Here is a 21,653-nt window from a genome sequence, read left to right on the forward strand (position 1 = left end):
TGGCATGAACACTAACAGCCCATGAGAATGGCATGATTACTCTCAGCCCGTGCGAGCATGACATGAAGACTGACTGCCCATGTGAGGGTGGCATGAACACTCCACTCACAGTCCATGAGAGCATAACATCAAGACTCGCATCCCATGTGAGTATGTCATGAACGCTCACAGCCCATGTGAGCATGGCTTGAAGACTGACTGTCCATGGGAGTATTGCATGAACACTCTCAGCCCATGTGAGGAGGGCATGAACACTAACAGTAAACACACAATTTAGCTACCAGAGAATAGGATTATATTTAGTGATGTTACAGTGTCCCTCGTAGCATTAGTTAATAGGGGTGCTGGGCATACCAAAAAATGTAACAAGCTGTCCTCACACACCACCAGGTGTCATGCTTCATTATGGGTGAGTGTCTGAAAGGTTTCAACCCTCCATCCATCATCTCCTTGTGTTTGCTTTGTTCGCCCTAAGTTGGCAGGGTATGCCCAGACGTGGGCCCCTCACCACTGGATTCAAGCTAGCCTGGCTAATGGGGTGTTACCCAGAAAACGGTCCCGGGATACTTGTTTCCTGTTCAAAGAAGACCTGGCTTGGCAGTTCGGGCTGGACTGTTCCCATGAGGCACACGGTCAAGATGATTTGCATATAGCTGGGTCTGCACTGAGGTGGCAAAGTGAGCCAAAGAATGATGATGGATTCAACCCAGATCTGTGACTGGGGGTGAGTGTCTGAAAGGTTTCAGCGCTCCATCCATCATCTCCTTGTGTTTGCATGCTTCACCATTGGACAGCCCTTTCTCTCCACAAACCGGTTTGATATAGAGCGGGCCTACACCTGAATAGAGGGAGGCACTTCTAATTTCTTTAGGGGGGTGCACGCAAATAGTGAGTTTAAAAACTAATGCATCATCCTAGATTGCATTTATTCATCGGATACATTACTTGGTATTAAAAATTAAGAATGTGGGGATTAGTGGAACTATTACCCCATCACCACTGTTACTGTCATCGACATGTTTCGGCCTATGGCTCTACTGATTCCGTGGCATTCTTCAGGACAAACAAACAGGCTCCTGGTGAGGCAATGTTGCACTAAGAGTTGCCTTGTTGTTAGGGTGACCTGGGTCTACCTCTAAACTAAAACTTGGTTCATGGATACCTGTAAATAAATAAATGATTATTCAAGGTGCCTTGATTAAAAGGAGGACATAACAAACGTTATCTATAATGCATACGCAGCACTACATGCTGGTGTGATGTTGTGACACTGCAAACGTGAGGTCAATGTACAAGCACTTCTTTACTGAATTGTGAGACCAGCTCACAACCTTACCCCAACGTAGGGTCTTTAATGCTCCATAGAAGAAATGTTTAGGGACCCCTGTATTCACTCTCTGGGGAAAGTAATCATTTTAAAGATTTTTTAAGAATTAAAGCATAAGTTTGACCATCACACACTTACTCGCGTTCAGCGATAGTCAGGGAGACACTTCCTCCTCTCATTCATACTCTTACTGCCTCAAGGTGCGTCCCTCTTCGTACACCTACGTGTGTCCTCTCCTTCCTCCTAATGATGTCGGAATGGAAGGCCAGGGGCATTTTAACGGTGTTCCATTTCGTCGGAGAAGCGAGATGCACCGCACCTGAGGTCTGTTTAGTCAGCGCAGCTGCATCAGTTCATGATCCGATGTCCAATGTGCCACCTGCCTGGAGGAGGTGTCATGACGTAGAGTCTCCAGCTGGGGTTTGCATTAGAACCAGCAGTTTTCCTAAATGTGGCATTACCTTGTGTATTTTCACACATCCTAAAGGTTGAATGTTCGGAGAGGGCATAGATTCCCCGTAGATTCCCAGTCCGGCACCTATTCTTACACTTAGAATCCTGGGAAGTGTAGTTACCATCTCTAGGAACCTCTGGGCTGCTCGTGAAAAAAGGTGCCCTGATGTGCCAGAGTTTGTTTCTTCATCGAATTGTTTCCTATCATAGACCGACTTGTCACAATTGAAATATATGTATTGTATAGTATATATACTTATTATATATAACTCAATATCGCAAATCGCAAAACCAGCCCCTTGACATATCTTGCCATTTCGCAGACACAATCTACAAGTAGCCTTTTTTATATTCTGATAAGGATCGACAACATCATGGCATCCTTTGAGACACACTTATGGAATTTTATTAGAGGTTTAATTAAGACTACCATGACAAAAATGAAAGGTGCGAACCATGTACATTTAATTAATAAATATGCGATGAATAAACCAACTCTCTGGCATATCAGGACAGCTTTATTCACAAATTACAAGCAGCCCAGAGGGTCCTAGGGAACATCAAGGATGAGGGAGTCAGGGGTAGTAACCACTCCAACTCCAACCTTGTTTCCACCAGAAAAGGAAACCAAGAGGCCTGAGGCAATCAGGACTGCTGACGCCCCCAAAGACCGGATGCAGAGAAGGAACCAGAGAAGCAGTGGAAAAGGAGAGAATGCTTACAGAAGACCCCAAGGCCACAGGCAGGAAAGAGCATCCACAGCCCAAGCCAAACTCTCCTGACTCCAAGAGCAAAATCTAGACACTTTGGCATTGACAACACTTGCCAACAGGTCCACCACTGGAACACCCCAGTGCACTGTCAGCTCCACAAACAACACTGGATGGAGGCAAAAATCAACTGATGACAAGATGGCTCTGCTGAGAGCGTCTGACAGAGAATTGGACACCCCTTGAATATGAATCGCCAATAGCACCAACAGACAAGACTCCACCCAACAGAACAAATTCTCCGCCACCAGAGCCAGAGAAGGGGCCTTGGTCCCCCTGTCTGTTCACATAAGCCAATGTTGTGATATTGTTTGTCCTTATCAGGACAACCAAACACCTCACCAACCGCGAGAACACCCTTAGAGCCAATAGAACAGCCTCCAACTCCCTCCAGTCGTAAGACCTCCTGCTCTGAGATTGTCCGATGAACCCCCATCCTGGCCCCCCACCTGGAGAGGCTGGCATCTGTGGTGACCACTAAAGGGGCAGCAGGGGAGAGAGACACCCCAACAGCAGATGATCCTGAACCAGCAACCAACCCATATTCTCCCTGATCTGAAAGGAATCCAGTATCGAAGAAGAGAGGGAGAGACTATGAGGAGACCAATGCCCCAGAATGTGTTCCATCAGCCTGTGCAAATGAAACCGGGCCCATGGAACCAGAAACACAATGCCCGCCAGATCCCCCTGAACCTGGAGCCAACAAGCCACCACCTGGACCTGCCCGGAACATAGAGCCAGAATGTGAGACCGGATCTTGGACACCTGAATTTCGGGCAACATGACCACCCCAAAATCTGTACGAAATCTTGCTCCACTAAAGAGACGGTCCTGAGATGGAACAAGGCAGGGTTTTCCCCCACCGATAAGAAACCTTGCTCCTTCAAAACGTTCAGAACCACCCCTGTGTGACTGAGATCCAACATGAATGAGGAAGCATGAAGTAACCAGTCGTCTAAGTAGAAATGGAGAAAAATCCTCTGACCATGAGCCAAAGCCACCAACGGAGCCAACGGTTCTGTGAAGACCCGAGGAGTGGACTTCAGCCCAAATCGCATCACAGCGAACTGGAAGTGACAGTCCCCTATCGCAAAACGGAGAACCTTCTGATGCTCCCGTGCCATGGGAACATGGATATAAGCGTCCTGAAGGTCTATGGATGTCATAACATCCCAGACCTCTACCAGTGGAATTATGGACTGTAAAGTCACCATCGTGAAGTGAATGGTCTTGACCCACCCATTCACTCTCTTTCGGTACAGAACTGGCCTGAACCCCACAGACAACTTTTGGACCAGAAAAATAATTAAATAGCAACCCATTCCTTGCTCCTACAGGGGGACAGGAACGATCCAGAAGAGCCTCAACCCCATCCAGGAGAGCCCGCTTCTTCCCCGGATCCCTGGGGAAAAGAGTATGGAAGGTGCCCCAGCCGGGAGGCAGAGCGACAAAAGTCTAGATGATAGGCGCTCCTGACAACGTTCAAAGCCCAATGATTACTCACATTCTGACTCCAAGCCTCCAGAAAATACAACAGTCCCCCGCCCATAGGCCTTGAGGCTGCCTGCCAAGGTAGAGGCCTTCTTGGGCTGAAGCTTTCCCCGACGGTCCGAAAAGGGCCTGGATGGCTGATGGGAGGAATGAAAGGAAGGCGAGGAAGAAGGAGGATTCCAAAAGCGACTGCAGTAGGAAGACGATGAAGTCTTTCCCTTGTAGGGAAGAGCATGCTTTGGATCTTTGAAAGCTTTGGTACTTACCCTCAAACGGAATTGTAGGGAGAGTAGATTTTTGGGAGAAATCTGCCTTCCAGTCTTGCATCCAGATGCCATGGCAGAAGATTTTAGGGCATCCGAAGAGATATCCACCAATATTTTCACTTGTTGTTCCATGTGAACTAGTAATTCAGAGCAATCAGTCTCCTGAATTGCCATGGCCAGTTATACCAAGGACTGAGCAGCATAAGCAGAATAGATACCTGCCTTTAAATTCAAATTCTCCGCCTTCTTCTGAGTCCATCAACTGTCTTGTCCGTGGCATCCGTAGGTGAAAAATCCTCTGGATTGATTGCTGTGCACCCAATCAGAGTGGCCAATATGGCGTCTACCTTAACAGAGTGAGGAAGAGAGTTCTGACTCTCCTCTAGTGAGTACAGCTTTTGTAGAAAGTGAGGAACTGAAGAGCGTTCCAGGTTATGCCATTCACCAGCTATCAAGTCCTTGTTTCAACCATGAAACGGCATAGCAAAAACTGAGGGCTTAACATAATGCTAAAAAATGCCTTCTGCCCCCTCAGATAATGAATAAGGCGCAAATCCCATGTGATCCCCGATATGTTGCAAAATTTCCTAAACCCCCTCTCTATGCACAAATTTCCCCGTAGAGGTAGATGGACGGCTAGTTTCAGAAGCCGAGGAGTCTTCAGAGGGAGAATCTACCAGACCCACTGTAGAACGAGAGCCCCTACTTTTGGCCAGAACCCTGGACTCCAAAGCATGAGCCACAGCAGTCTCAATCATAGCCTGAACTTAAGAAGCTGAGAGTAGGGTGGAGAAATCCACCGGACCCCAGGACCTACTCCGGCAAATAGGAATGGGTTCATCATCGTCAGAAGAGGACAGGACTGCTTGCGCTTGGATGCACGTTTCCCCACCATAATGTCCTGTTTGCTGCAGCTTCTCAATCCAGCCTTGATCCCAGAAGTTCAGCCCCAGCCACGCCGAGCCAGTGACTCCGTCATCCAGGCTCAGCCCGCTCTGCCACCAAGAGCGTACAGCGACCACAGACACAGCAAGGGAAGTCACCCTGCTGACCAGCCGGCCCGCCATGCCCAAAACAACAATGATAAACCATCATCCAGAAATGACTGCAGCACTGCACATGGCCGGTGCGTGATATGGGCGCCTCCCGGCAGATGAGAGAAGGAAAAAACAGAAGGTAGGAGGGGGTGAGGGCTTTTTATATGGGTTTTCTATCACGTGGTATGGGTGTCTGGTGAGGCAGGAATTCCTCATATGTGTAATGAAGGGAAGCAAGGGAGGGATGAGGAGGTAATTACCCAGGCATAATCAACCCTGGGACAACAGATGACCCCTAGACATGCAGTTCGATGCAGGTCTGGGCACCACTGTGATGTAGGACACATTTACAGATGGAGCTTGACTGGCTGAGGAGTTATAGATGAAGCTCTGAGGGTGGCATTCCCTGTAGGTCCCAATCTTGCTGCAGTGTTTGGCCAATGTACAAATGTGACGCTATTAAAATAAAATAAAAGTACCTTTCTAAGTGTGTGATCACTGAACGGGACGGCGAATGAGCAAGTAAGGGAAAACAGCGAGGTGTGATCAGGGAAGAAGCTGCAAGACAACAACAAGTATTTGCCATGCAATCGGTTTAGCCTTTGGGACCTCATAAGTGTTTAGCCATGCTGTATATTATCGCACATTACTGCAATGGACTGTGTGGCAGTGATTATAAGGGTGGCAATAGATTTGGCATTGAACGTGGTATTTGAGCTCTTAGAAGTGGTCCGAAGGGGGAGCGCGCGCGGCACCAAACAAGTTGGTCGCCTATCTCCAGAGCCCCGCGTCGCGGTGGAAAGGTTGCGGTAAATTTTGCGGCAAAGAACTCTCTCTGCACATCGAAACTGAGAGTTTCGGACATCGGAACTGCTCCTGAACACCCTCATATGCCTGAAATGGGTGCCTTCTTTCTATTTTGAGGTAAAACCTCTCTTTATTGTTCTATCTCCTCTGCAGCCGCCATTTTGTATTTTCTCTGTGAGGATTTCCTGGCATTTCCCCTAAATTACCATGCTGCTTTCCTGATTTTTGGTGACATTTCTTATTTTTTCTGCCATTCTATGCCTGACCAGTCATATTTTTAACTTTCATAACAATAAAGCAGTATTTTTGAACTGTTTGCGCATACACTTGTGAAGCTTACCTCACGCACTGTGAGTCATTCTACTTCTTCACTGGTGTTATTCTTTTCTCGCATGTAGTTTTTCCTTCTCTACCCTATGGGCAGGAGCAAGAAACTGTTACTTACACAGAAGAGATCCACAACTCAGTCTCCAGTGTCAGTCTCTTTTCCCTCTGCTCCTGTATTTAGGAAAACTATCACTATGGCGCAATCCAATTCTTCAAAGTCAACTTCGTCAACAGCGTCAATTAAAACGCAAATTTCATCTTCCGCTAACAAACGCCTCAAGCAGGACCCTCCTTCTCCGCCAAAGCCTGCTTCTCCGATCTCTCTCGACACTATATTTGAGGAAATTCCCGCTTTGCGCCCCTCGAGGAGAGTAATTCACTCTTACAGACTATGGACACTAAGTGGGCTTCTATGGACTCTCGTATTTCCACAGTGGAACAGCAGGTTGATGAACTTCAAACTGTTTCTACAAAATTAATTGCCCTTGAGAAGGAGGTCCTTTGGCTAAAGAAATCCGCGGAGGACTTGGAAAACAGAAATAGGCGCAACAATCTACGCTTATATGGTCTTCCAGAAAATTTAGAAGGTGATGATCCAGTTCCCTTCTTCAACAACCTTCTCATAAAGCTTCTGGACCTCCCTGCATCTACAAATCTGAATATACAGAGAGCACACAGGTTGGGTCCTCGTTTGTCTTCTTCAGCTGCTCCTTTCAAGCCACGAGGTGTTATTTTTCTGTATTTGAAATTTGCAAACTTGCTACTGGTTTTAAATGCAGCTAAACACAAAAAACTGCTTGTCTGGTAAGGTGCTAAGTTATTTTTATCTCAGGATGTTTCCTCTGCGACTGCTAAACAGCGGAAATAATTTTTGGATCTTCGACCTCTCTTGCGCACACTTGGAGCTCGTTATGGACTTTTTCACCCATGTTTATTCAAGGTTACTTACCAAAATAAAACCTCCACTTTTGAGGAACCGGCAGAGCTGAGAAAATTCATCCAGTTGCATTCCACATCGTCGATGGATGTCTCTGGCCCTCTCTCTTCTTCAACTGCCAGACCTCGACTTTTTTCTCCACTATTTTGAATTTACTCTCGCTTGGTTTTACTTAATGTTTTTTATCTTTTCCGGTTATTGTTAATAATTGTATCGTATCACTATGTTTTTCTTATATTGTTTTCCGTACTTCTTTTATATTCTTCTATTTGCTCTAGGTACTTTTTTTTTTTAATCCTCTAACATATTTCTCTCTCTGTTTCCTGTTTATCGAATATGTTCCCCGCTGTGACACTACCTCCCTGGTTAGTTGTGCCGTCTTCCTCGTGTCGCCACTCCCCGCACGTCTTCTTTTGTCTTCCCCTAAAAGGTATGTATCACAGTCGTCATCCTCTCTATTTTCTCAATTTACATTCCTTTATTGCATTGGTGGTTGTCATGTACTGTCTTCTCTTATTGTCTCTTTTTTCAATCCTCTCCTTTTTTGGTCCTTCTTCCCCTTCTTCTTCCTTTTTCCTTTCCCTTCCCACCTTTTCCCCAATGTCGTACTTGTATTTGGTTTGTAAGTTCGATTACAGTAGTTATTGCATCTTTGTTAATATTGTACGTTTTGTTTTTATTGTTGTCGTTTTTTATGTATTTTTGATGGTTTTACATTAAGCTTGGGCAATGCACTATGCTACGCTTGCATAGTTTGCGAAGTTTGCGCTACTTCGCACTACGCAAATTGCACGTAGCACAGTGCAAACACGTGTAGTGTAGCGTAGTGCCGCGGCCATTATTTGCTTGCTCGTGGTCCTCAACGTGAAGTTGGTGACCGTGAGCAAGCAAAATGACATCCCGGCGAGACTTTTTCCTCGTTCGCGATCAGCAACATCAAGTTCTCAATGCGGGGAGGTCAGGTTTCTCATTGCGAGTGGTCGCGTATTCTCGCGACCGCTTGCGATGAGAAACTACCAGTCCGCGTTGAGAAAGCTGTCGATCAAGTAGAAATCTACTCGAGCGGCAGAAAACGACCGCTTGCACTGTGCAAGATGCAGTTTGCACTGATTGTACATTGCAGACAAGCATCCGGCACTGTGCAATCAGTGTGAACAGCATCTTGCACAGTGCACTACGCAGTTTGCGAAGCTACGCGTAGCTCGCGTAGTGCGAAGTGCACTTCGCGTAGCTACGTGTAGCGCTACTTCACAAACTCCGACCAGGGTTATTTTACATTCAAAGTTATTTCTTGGAATGTGAAAGGTTTCATTAACCCTATTAAGAGACAGAAAATACTATCACATCTTGCCTCTTATAACCCTGACCTGGTTTTTCTGAAAGAGACCCATCTAGCAGAAACTGAGGCTTTGAAATTGAAGAGAAGCTTTGTAGGATCAGTTTTTTTCTCTCCCACTTCTAATAAGAAAAATGGTGTAATAATTCTATGTCATAAGAAACTAAATTGTAAAATTATATTGCAAGAAAATGATACAGAAGGTAGATGGCTGTTAGCTAAGCTGTTAATTAATAATATGGCACATGCATCAAGCAAAAATCTCCTTGCAAAAATACTGAATCTCTAAAATCTCCCGTTAGCGAGTGGCAAACAACGAATTCCAATGCATCAACACCAATAGCGAAAAAATAAAGAATCGCTAAAATATTCCCCGTTAAAATAAAGAATCGCAAAAAAAACCCCGTTAAAATAAAGAATCGCAAATTAAAGAATTGGCAATACCGAAAATACAAATAGCGCCTGGCATTAGCGATTAGCAAATAAAGAATCGCTAAAGAATGCATCAAAAATCGCAAATACCGAAAATCTCCAAAATCGATATTTAGCATGAGCAGATTAAGGGGAATCAGAACCAGGAGGTAAAGTTGCAGACACAAAAAAAAAAAAAAAGCACAAGTGTACCACAGATGTAATCAATCCGAAAGCCTTAAAAAATGGGCCTGGAGACCCCGTTTCCTTTCACAAAATGGCAGCCCTCTACGTGCTTGCAAGGAGGATGAGAATAAATGCAGCAGCACAGCGCAGGAGGAGGATCCAGGAGAGGGTACTCAGAGTGCGCATTACATTGCTGGGCCAAAATAAGGATGAAGTATATGACAAGTACCGTCTCAATCGTGCAATGATAATGCGCCTAATTGCTGACCTGGAACCACTACTGCACCAGACACATAGGACCAATGCCATTCCTGCGCACGTCCAGGTCCTATGCAGCCTGCACCTACTGGCGTCTGGAAGTTTCCAGGGGGTCATAGCGGTAGCGGGAGGCGCATCACAAAGCGCACTTTCACGCTTCTTCCGTAAATTCATTGATGCCATGCTGACAATGATACATACCCACATCAGCTTCCCCACAACCCCACAGCAGATGGACCACACCAAACAGGAATTCTACCAGGTGGCCCAATTCCCCCATGTCATAGGATGCATTGACTGCAAGCATGTCCCCATCTGTCCCCCCTCAGCCAATGAGTACATCTTCCGTATCAGGAAGTCCTATCACTCCATCAACGTGCAGGTCGTGTGCGATGCCAAGCACATCATCACGGACATAGTGGCACAATTTCCAGGGAGCACACACGACTCCTATATATTCAGACACAGTGGCATCCACAGGCATCTTCTCAATGGAGAATTCGGAGAGAGACTCTTGCTTGGTACGTACTCATACCTATTCATAACATCTGTATCACACATGTATCATCATTACTGCCGGTAAGCCTTTGCTTCCCCCCTGTAGGTGACAGTGCATATGCCCTGCGGGAATATATCCTCACCCCCTACATCAACCCAGCTACACCACGGGAGCAACGCTACAACGCGGCCCATATTAGCACAAGAAATGTGATTGAGAGGACATTGGGGATCCTGAAGAGTCGCTTCCGGATCTTACATAAGACTAGTGGTGCTTTGCAATATAAACCAGACACCTGCTGCAGGATTGTAGCAGTATGTGCCATGCTGCACAGCATTGCAACCAGAAGTGGGATACCCATAGAATTGGACAGAAATGACAACTATCGGGAGGACCAACCACCCGCACAACACCGACAGTCACACGTTCCAAACACAGCTGAAGGTCAAAGGAGGCGGACATACAGTGGAGAAGTGTGGCTCAATGGTTAGAGAGGTAGACCCTGATGCAGAGGTCTGGCTCGGACCAGGGTTCAATTCCCGCCTCGGTGGGTCTTGGGCTCAATTTCCCCGAACCCAATCATTCTCGCCTCGGTGCCTATTCTAATCATGGGCCACACTCTGCAACTCTGGGCAATAGCTTGCTTAATCGCCCCAACAGCGCTAGGATGCCTGGCTTCACCTTGGGGGTGCCCAGGAGTGGGCACTCCACAGGGAAAGGCCAGGAAGGGTTCCACAGCGGTATGTGCACAGCGCCTGAGAGACCCTTTCGGGGGTGTGCGGAGCACTATATAAATGCACTACATTTACATTTACATTTTACATCACACAACATAATTTCAGAGCCAGGTAAGAATGAGCCATGACAATATATTTAGGAGTGCTACTGTTTACTTCACATGAGCACTTATGAAAGTCATGTAACATTACTATGCAAAATTACAGTGCTTCCACACATTGTGGCAAAAAACATAACCGTTGGCATCACAGGAGTGCAAATGCAAAATTAAAGTGGGCCATGGTTACCCCACCATGGGCAGAGATGCAGGACTGAATGTCTAGTGGCACTTCCCACGAACCCCCAGCCTCCTATCGCGTGTCTCCTCCATCTCACCACGCTGTGTCTCTGTGGCTGTGGAGCAGTGCGAACTGCGCCTCCTGGTGCAGGTCTCCAGCACCGACACGCTGCTCACACTGGATGCGGCCTCACTGCCCTCCTCCCCTCCCAAGTTGCTGCCACTGAATGTCCCTGACTGCAAGTGTTCCACTGCAGTGGTCACCTGGCCTAAGGCCTTCTCCACATCCCCACAGTAATGGCCGAGGTCCACCTGCAGTGACACGGAGCGGCGGGACAAAACTGCTGTGCTATTGCAGAGCTTTGTGATGGCCCTGGTCGATGCAGTGGTACAGAGCAAGTTCTGCCTATGCCTCCTGCGCTCGCTGTGTTGTCCTGCCCGGATGGCACGGGTGAGCTCCTGCAGGTTTTGACTTATGTCCCGATTGCCCTCTGCCACAACTGTGGTCATGTGCCGCCCAGCATCTGTCAGAGTGCACATGTGTTTGGCGAGTTTCGAGATATTGAGGTTCATTGTCCCCATATGTCTCCCCTGCAGGCTCTGAACACGCAGCATCTGGGCCTCTACACCACCATAGATGTTCCTTGGCTGGTGGCCTCCCTCGGCAGTACTGCGCATGGACCTGCGCCGCTGTGTGACTCGGACACGTGCTGGTGGTGGGGCTGGCAGTGTGACACGTGTCTGACTGTGGCCACTTGTGGGTGCTGGACTCGGGTCTGCATCCATCACCTGCAGGGAGGGGACATGTGCCCTGCGTCTTGGTGGTATTGTCGCTGGTGGTGGTGGTGGTATTGTCGCTGGTGGTGGTGGTATTACCGCTTGTGGTGGTGGGGACTGACCTTCCTGCGGAGTGTCGCCATCGGTATCTGCCGGTGTCTCGGAGATGATGAGGCGCTCACTGTCATCAGATTCCCCAGGAGATGCATCTGTGTGTGAAACAGTGCATTGTTAGTTTATTTTGTGACTACATCTGTTTGTCATTCAGCATTTATTTCCTACAATAAATTACATTATTTGACACTCTGTTGGGCCTGTACTGCTGATCTAATTAATTGTGCATTGGTGATAATACGTGCACACTTGGCTAACATGACTACGACTCCCATGATGCAATACTAATGTGAGGGCATATGTGTTATGCACTTCTCCCTGCATACTGTGATTGACCCTGGGGCATGGGGATGGGTATACAATACGCAGCGTATGGGCGCAGGCATGCATCTTACCTTGTTCTGTGGTTGCTGCGCCGGAGGTGTCCCTCTGGGTTACTCCGACGACTGCCTCTGGCTCAATGGTCCCCTCAACGAGCTCCTCCAGGGCAGTGTTGGCAGGTACTGTGGATGGCCCCCCTCCTGTGCCAGCTGCCTCCTTGACCTTTTCAGCAATGCATTCCTTTGCCCTCATCCTGAGGTCATACCACCTCTTCTTTAGGTCGTCGATGCTGCGGTGCGTCACTCCTACAGCATTCACCCTCTCCCTGATGCGAAGCCAAATCTTCCGCTTCTCAGCTTCGGGCACCTTGAGTGACAGCTTCCCAAACAGCTTGTCATGCTTGCTGCTCACCCCCTCGATCAAATGCTCAAGTTCCCTGTCAGAGAACTTTCTCTTCCTCTTCCTGGGTGTGTCTGAAGTGGCAGGTGCATCCTTGTCCATCCTGGATGAAGGTAGGGTGGATGGGTTCAGAGGGTGAAGTCTCTTGCCTCAGCCTGTATGCTCTGCCTCCTCCTGTGAGCTCCTCAGGGCAGTGAATGAGGGATGGGCTGGATGACTTCCTGGTTGTGATGTCATCAGCCCGCTTCTTGTGCGACCCGTTTTTTGCGAATTTGCTAATTCCGAACTCGGTAATACCGATTTTGGTAATTGCTAATCTTTATTTTAAGGAATCGCTATTGAGTTTTCGGTAAATATTTGCGATTTTTAAGGAAACGCTAAATTATACCGAATCTGTTCATGCATTCCGGAATGCGATTCCTTATTAGCGATTCTTTATTTCTCGCTATTAAGGAATCGCTTTTCAGAATGTTGATGCAAGTGCACCAATATCTCTTTGACTGTTTTTAATGTTTATGGGCCCGCTCATCCTGATTGGTCCTTTTGGCCTATGATCACACAAAAATTTATTCAATTTAGGCATGAAAATTTCCTTTTAGGAGGTGACTGTAACCAAGTTGTTGACCCCTTTCTTGATCGCCAATCACAGACACGCTTTACACCCCATAGATCTCATAAACAATTTTTGGATACTATCTCCCAAACACATCTTGTTGTCTATTGGAGGCTCACTCACCCTGATTCCCTTGACTTCTCTTTCTTCTCTCCCCCTCACAATTCTCTCTCTCGTTTAGACTATATCTTCTTTCTCAACCTTCATCTCAAAACTTCTTATCCTCTTCTATTGAACCTATCGTTATTTCTGACCATTCCCCAGTCATAACTGACCTTGACCTACTTCCACCACATCCCAGGTCCTCCCGTTGGCGTTTCAACAACTCTCTTCTTCTTGACCCTCTTTTCTCGTCTTCTTTCACCACCTTTGCTAACAAATTTTTTTACATTAACAACATTTCTACTTCCCCCCTTACATAATTTGGGACTCCTTTAAAGCCACTGCAAGGGGTTTCATGATAGACTTTGTCTCAAGAAAGAAGAAACGTTTTCTCCAACAACATAAAGCTACCCTGGCCCACATCAAAGCTTTAGAGCATAAATTTTATACCTCATCGGATAACACAGTCCTTCCAGCCCTGATTTGCTCTAAATTGGCATTCAACAAAACTTCGACTGACAATGCGTCTTCCATACTTCTCCGTAGTAGCGCTCGCTATTACGGTGGTCGTAATAAAGTTGGAAAACTTCTAGAAAATTACCTTAAATCCTGTAAAGATCATACACTGATTGACTCTGTTTATTCTTCGGATGGCACTCTTCTTCATAAGGATCAAGACATCCTTAACGAATTTAAACTGTTCTATGAAGATTTGTACATCCCGGAGTCCCATCCCTCTAGTTCTCTCAGGCAGTCAGTCAAAGAACTTTATTCGGTTATTTAAAACCATAAAAGCATGCTATACTTGAGATTAAAAAGTAATTAAGAATATCGATTAGCCGCAATATGTTTTACACCAAACATAGCATAAAATATTCAAAGATCAACCGTCCATGATATGACACATGAAAAAACCCATAAAGCATAAAAACCAGTTGATATAAACTATAACATAAGATCAATCTCATTTTTGTCCCCCAAATTAATAATTTACACAGTTCAAATCATTTTTTTTATTTCTATTTTTTTTCTTCTTAAACCTAATTGCTGCGGTGAGAAAGCTTGCTATACTAAAGATCTCCCAAACATTAGACAGCAACTGTAAATACATAAGTGCCGGTCTGACTTGTAAGAAACCTTTATCTTTTAAAATTGGGAGAATGTAACGCTTCCGAATATGCAAGAAATGCTCGCAGAAGAATATAAAATGTATTGTATCCGGCACAGAGAAGTTGTCACATGAACATGCACCTAGGTCCTCCACCTTTATCCATCCCGGGGGTTCAGCAAGAAGAAAGTGTAGCTGATTTAATCTAAATCTTGTCAAAAGGAAGCGGTGGTTAGGATTAGTTACCACAATCAAATATGGTTCCATTGCGGGGGACGTTTTTAATAGTTGATGGGCGCGTACAGTTGGTTTTGTCAACTCCCTTTCTTCTCTCTCCATGGAAGCCATACATAGATAGGAACGCTTAACCCACTGCAAATCACCCTTAACTATTGTAGCTGGCGAGTTAAATAACTTTGGCCTACCCAATTTCATCAATGTGCTTTTAATATGACTCAACCAGGGAATATGGCTAGCTTGATCTAAAGCCAGACAATCATTTAATATCTCCCGGTTTAGTTCTAATTCAGGGTTTAACCGGGTTGTAATCCACTTCAGGAGGGGTGCTAATGCAATTTGGTCCTCTACAAAACCAATCCCTAGCTCTTGGTGAATTATATAAGTGGGTGAGGAGTACGACACCGCTAACAGGTTTCTTAAGAATCTGTTCTCGACAACTTGAATTTCACTTGCCTTGCGAAAGCCCCAGATATCCAAACCATAAGTTGCAATGGAGATGCATTTTGCTCCATATATTTTTAAGAGGGCTTGCATTGGTTTTGCCCCTAATCTGCGTGCAAAGGCAAGTACTGCAGATGTAGATCTAGCCAGGACATTCCTCTTAGCATGTAATTGTGTTACCCTCACAATGAAGTGTTTTAACCTTTTTTGGCTTAGTGCCAATTATCATTGTGTGTGATTTAGTGAAATTTACACTTAAGTCCAGGGATTTCATAAAAGTGACAAAAGGGTTTAAAAGCAATTGTAAGCCAACCGCCGTTCTGGCTAACAATGCGGCGTCATCCGCGTAGAGGAGTGCCGGGATCAATCGCACCCTCGCTCGTGGGATGTCTTTACAGGCTTGCCCTAGGACTTGCTCAAAGTTATTAATATAAAGGGAAAAAAGTAATGGGGCCAAAATGCACCCCTGCCTCACACCATTTACAATACATATTCTCTGGGTACAGTTTCCCTTTTGGTCATACCTCACGGTAGCAGTCAGGTTCCTGTGCAGATCAGCAAGAAAAAATACAATATTTTTATCAATACCTAAGTCGAGGAGCATTGACCATAGTTTTGACCTATTTACTCGGTCAAATGCCGAAGAAAGGTCCATAAACGCCAGGTAGAGTGTTCCCTTCCTAGCGATGGTGTACTTCCCAATTAAAACATGCAAATTGAGGCATTGATCAATTGTAACTCTTTCTTTTCTAAAACCATATTGCAAGGTCGAGAGCGTATTGGATTCAGCTAACCATGTAGTCAATTTACCAAGTATCACCCTGCAAAGTACCTTAACTGCGGAATCAATAAGCGATATTGGCCTATAGCAGCTTACGTCCCCTCTGTCTCCTTTTTTAAAAACGGGGACAATTACTGATTCTGACCATGACTTTGGTAGTCCTTTTTTACAGGCAGAGTTAGTATTTTCGACCAAAGCGTTATGTCAGACTTAAAAAGGTCAACCGGGACACCATCTGGCCCCGGGGCTTTATTGCCAGTCATTTGAGCTATGGCCTCTGCAACTTCTGCCTTCGTAAACAATAAAGAATAAGTTTGAACTTCGAAAATAATAGCTGAGGATCCATGTACTCCGTACATAGATTTAAAATGATTTAACCAATCCTGCTCCTGAATGTTACAAACCAAGGGCGAGACGATAGATTCTTGAAAGACTGGTTTGTTAATAATGTCCCAAAACTTGGCGCTATTTTTGATGACATCGATAGATAACAAGTCATTCCATGCCTCTTGTTTGATCTCGTTTTTACGATTGTGAATAGCCAATTTATATGTTTTTCTTAAAGCTGCTATGGCAGACCTATCTTCTGGGTTAGATTTTAAGGCCACCAGCAGCTTTCGATGGGCGACTGAACAGTCGTGATCGAACCATTTCTCCCCTTTGAATTGGTGTTCCCTTACTGGGCGTTTAAGATCAGAGGCCACCTGGGTACAGATTTTAGAATATGCCATAAGGACATCCCAGTCCATTGATTTAGCATCTAAACAAAGGTTCATCTCTCCACCAACAGTGTGCAACAAATTAACCTGAAATTCCCCCGGTACTATCATACACCATTTGAGTCTACGGGCCTGGTCGGTAGGTCGAAGGTCCAGAATGCGAACCGAACTATCCGGTTTCTCAGTTTTTTTAAATCCGCCCACCAATATCAGGCTAATGGGATTGTGATCGCTATACGCTGACCACTCAATAGTGTAATCCTTAACCCATGGAGTCAGGGCAACGCTAATGAGAATGTAATCAATAGTGGTGTGTGCGCCTCTGCCTTTGAAAGAGGGGGTGTCCTCAACCTCTCGCCTTGTGTTAGGATAAAATAAATCGTGATCCGCCAGGAAGCTATCCAAGAAGCCGCCCTGCGGTGTTTGTTCAAAATGGGTTTCTGAATAATCCACAGGACTCAGACCGTCCAAGACATAACAGTTTAAACAACAACAGTGTATATTAAAATCACCTAAAACAATAACCGAATAGGGGGTAGTTTGTTTCTTGCTAAAAGAGTCAAGAAAGCCACTCAGACTGACCAAATGTTCATTAGTTGTAATTTTATCAAATGAGTTATAAAAATTGATGATGAGCAAATTTAAGGCAATTTGGTGAGCCTGAATCCAGTTTACAGTGGTTACCTGCCAATTTTAGGGAAATCAAAGTCATAAGGCCACCCTTCGCCCTGCCTATGGCTGTAGGTTTAGCTGATTCCTTATATGTTGTATAGCCATCCAGCCAGAAGTTATTATCAGTATCCCAGGTTTCTTGTAGACCTATGATACAAAATGTGCTTAAAAAATCTAACCACCTTACATCATTAAACTTATTTTTAAGACCTGCTATGTTCCAACTTAAAATTTTAGTGCATAGACCCGGGTTACTCGAGGTCCCCTGAGTAAGTTTGCTTCGACTACTCATGCTGCCCTCTCCATCCCCCTTGCCACCTTGAGGACAAGGGGCTAGTCAGTCATTACTATCCAGCTGATTAAGTGGGGCAAATCTATTTGGAGTCGCAAATCTACTCTCTAGAGTTCTGTAGTCAACGGTGGTATCCTTTGCTAGATAGCCTTGGATGGGAGCCCTGGAGTTCGATCTAAAAGACTGAGTATCTTTAAGCGAGGGACGAGGAACGAGGCCATATGCACCAATGCCAACTCTATGTCTCGGTGCCCCCATGCTGGTTCTCAGCCTTGTGCCCATGTCAGGTAGATAGAAAAAAACCAAGGGTAAGGCTGTAATCCCTACTCTGACCCTATCAGAGCACCCATGAAGGACCCACCCCGCCACCCCAGGTCGATTAAAATTAATCACAATACAGTCGCCATCCCTTGTTTTTGGGCCACTCCCCACCCAGCCCACCCGTCTTGCCATAATGACATGTGTTGAAGCGCTTAGACCTCCCTCTGATGCCTTACTGCACCAAAACATCGCTTTCCGAATAAGCTCATCAGTTGACTCGGTACTATTGCATTGTAGAGGGGGTACCCCTACTAGAACCACTACCAAAGGAGAAGCCTCCGATGGCAGATCCAGAACCGTTTGTGTAACAGAAGCTCCTGGAGTTGATAGGTGAGGCCCTATGGGGGATGGTGTTACGGGCTTCTCTACCGTAAGGCTGCCAGTTCCTTTAATTAAATTTCCTGGTTGAGTACTACGGACAGTAGAGCTAGTAATAAGCTCCCTGAGTGTTGGTGTCAGTATAGTATATTTCCCAATGCTTGTGCTACACATTGTGAGTTGACTCCCGGCTTCCATAGCCTCCCCTGTTTTAAAACCCCCCACATTAGTGTTGTGGACCTGGCTCCCACTCATACTAAGACTTTCAAGCTTAGACTCAATTTTGCTTAATCTGGCCATTACACGGTCCAAGCCAGATTTAACATGTTTAAATAAATTGTTTTTCAGTGATTCAACAAGATTGTCAATGTGTATAAGAACTGGGTCCAGATCTATATTAGTCAAGTTAATGGGGGGTAATCTCTCCGTAGGACGTTGATCTGCACATATCTTCCGCGAAGGGGGCCTTTTGGTCACTGGGCCGGTTTTTAAAAGTTTTTTCCTCCCATTCTTTACAGGAGCTACAGCCCCCTCACTTTGCAAATCCACACTTCCCCTATGCTCCAGTCCCCTACTGGCACCGGCTGGAGGGGCAGCTTCAGAATTATTTGTGGATACTGCTGTGTTTTGATTTTGATCAATAGCCACACTTACGCCATCCTCAATGGCAGATTCAGAGGTAATGTCAGTCCCCATCCCCAGCTGGGCCTCCACATCTTGGATCTCATTTGTTATAGCCCCAACAGCAGTTGTCAAGTATGTCATTATAGAGGCGCAGTTGCGTGGAATTTTGGCCTTAGATTTAATAAAAGCTGCAGAGCAAAGATCCTTTCGCTTACCCATACCGAGGGCCAGATGTAAGAGGGTGGGCCCGGTCCGGTCTCGTCCGATCACGGACGGGCACTGACGGGCCCCGCCCTTGGCCCGGGCTTCGCCCGGCGTCCGCCCGGCGTTTGCCCGTGCGCGTCCCGCGAAGCGGGAGGCGCGAGGGGTTGAAGTAGCCGGTGAAAGGAGGAGGGGCTGCCAGTCCGCTGCAAGCCCCACTGCACTCTGGGGCTTTGAGTCCTTGTTGGTGTGCGATGCGTCTCCCGCGAAGCAGGAGGCGCGAGGGGTTGAAGTAGCCGGTGAAAGGAGGAGGGGCTGCCAGTCCGCTGCAAGCCCCACTGCACTCTGGGGCTTTGAGTCCTTGTTGGTGTGCGATGCGTCTCCCGCGAAGCGGGAGGCGCGAGGGGTTGAAGTAGCCGGTGAAAGGAGGAGGGGCTGCCAGTCCGCTGCAGGCCCCACTGCACTCTGGGGCTTCGAGTCCTTGTTGGTGTGCGATGCGTCTAGTTCTCTCATTCAATCTTATCTTGATAAATTACCATCCTTATCTAGGTCTTAATCTTTCTGGTCTTGAGGTTGACCTCACCCTTAATGAACTCTCCTCTGCTTTGTCTGTTCTAAAGAAAGGGAAAACGCCTGGCCCTGATGGCTTTTCAGTTGAATTTTACCTACATTTCTCTAACTTACTCCTTCCTAAGCTTTTAAACCTTTTTATTCCTTTTTTTCTCTCTGGTAAAACAGAAGGTACCTTTCAAGAAGCCACAATTTGCCTGATTCATAAAGAAGGACGAGATCCTACGTTTTGCAAAAATTATAGACCGATTTCTCTGGTTAATGTTGATTACAAACTTTTTGCCTAAACACCTGCTTTACGTTTAAATCCTCTTTTACCTCATGTTGGGGCATATTATCAAGCCAGGCGATAAAATTATCGCCGCTTTAGCGGCAGAAAACTGCCGCTAAAGCGGCAATAATGGGCTTGATGATATGCTCTATGGAATTCCAATTGAAGCCCATGTTAGATGCCCTTCACATCTAACATGGGCTTCAATCGGAATTCCATAGAGCATATTATCAAGGCCATTATCGCCGTTTTAGCGGCAGTTTTCTGCCGCTAAAGTGGCGATAATTTTATCGCCTGGCTTGATAATATGCCTCTTAGTTGGTAAAGAGCAATATGGTTTTGTCAAAAGCAGGTTGACCTCTGATAATTCTCGTCTTTTTCTTAATGTTTTAACCAAAGTCCCCTTTCTCTTCACATCTTTAGCGGCCATATCTGTTGACGCTGAAAATGTGATTGATAGAGTAGATTCGTCATTTTTATTTACATGCTTGAAATGGCATGGCCTTGGTCCCAAATGTATTCTCTTATATCTTTGTTATACTCAGCCCCCAGAGCTTCAGTATTAGTTAACGGTTGTATCTCGTCTTATTTTCATCTCCAACGTGGGGTCCGTCAGGGATGTCCTCTATCCCCTCTTCTTTTTGTTCTTGCTCTTGAACCTTTCCTTTCCTCAATCCGCAACAATGCTTCCATCTCTTTTTGGGACAAACTTTGGTCCCGTTCTCTAGAAATTTCTCGTTCCGCTTCTCTTACTCAATCTTTCTTCTTTCTATACCATAGGCTTTATCTCACTCCCACCTCTATTGCTGAATTCTCTCACTCTACTAATACAAACTGTTGGACCTGTGGTTCCCCTAATGCTGATCTTCTTCACCTTTTTTTCCTCTGCCCTTCAGTCTCTCTTTTTGGGAGAAAGTTTGGTCCTATGTGTCTCGCCTATTTAATATTTCTATTTCCTATTCTAACCCCCTACTTTTCTCTGGAAGTCTCTCTGATTCCATAGACCTTCTCCCTCATAAAAAGGGTCTTTTTGACCTTATGCTCGCTTTGGCTTTCCAACACATCACTCTGAATTGGAAAACACTAACAAAACTCTCCATTCAACACTGGTGGAATAGCCTCTGTCATATGCATCGACTTGATATTGCTTTTGCCTCCTCTTGTAAACCTTTGCTGAATAGAGATCTATTTTGGTTACCACTTATTTAGATCATTTAGTATTAACTGATAACGCTCGTTTAAATGCTGAAAATTTCAAACCTCCTTGAACATTTATTTTCCTCATTCCTTACCTTTTACTGTTTTTTGATTACAATATATATTAGCCTGATTAGTTTTATCTTTCTTATTCCCCCCCCTTTCTATCCTCTCCCTTATTCCCTTAAAAATGTAAAATAGCTTTCTTTTCTTCTGTACATAAACCTCTCATTTGATATGTTTTTTTTCTTATAATGAAATAATTTGTATAATTGGTTTCTTGTTCTCTGTACTACCTCTATTTGAAATAAACCTTTTAAACTTAAAAAGAAGTGGTCCGAAGATTAATACATTAAATTATTGATAAACTTTATTAAAAGTGGAGAGGTTTGTGTACATTTGTGTATATTAACATGCATGCCTTGCAGTGTTTGAGGTGTACAGAGGAAGAG

This window comes from Triturus cristatus, chromosome 8 (genome assembly GCF_964204655.1).
Source record: "Triturus cristatus chromosome 8, aTriCri1.1, whole genome shotgun sequence".
NCBI classification, from domain to species: Eukaryota; Metazoa; Chordata; class Amphibia; order Caudata; family Salamandridae; genus Triturus; species Triturus cristatus.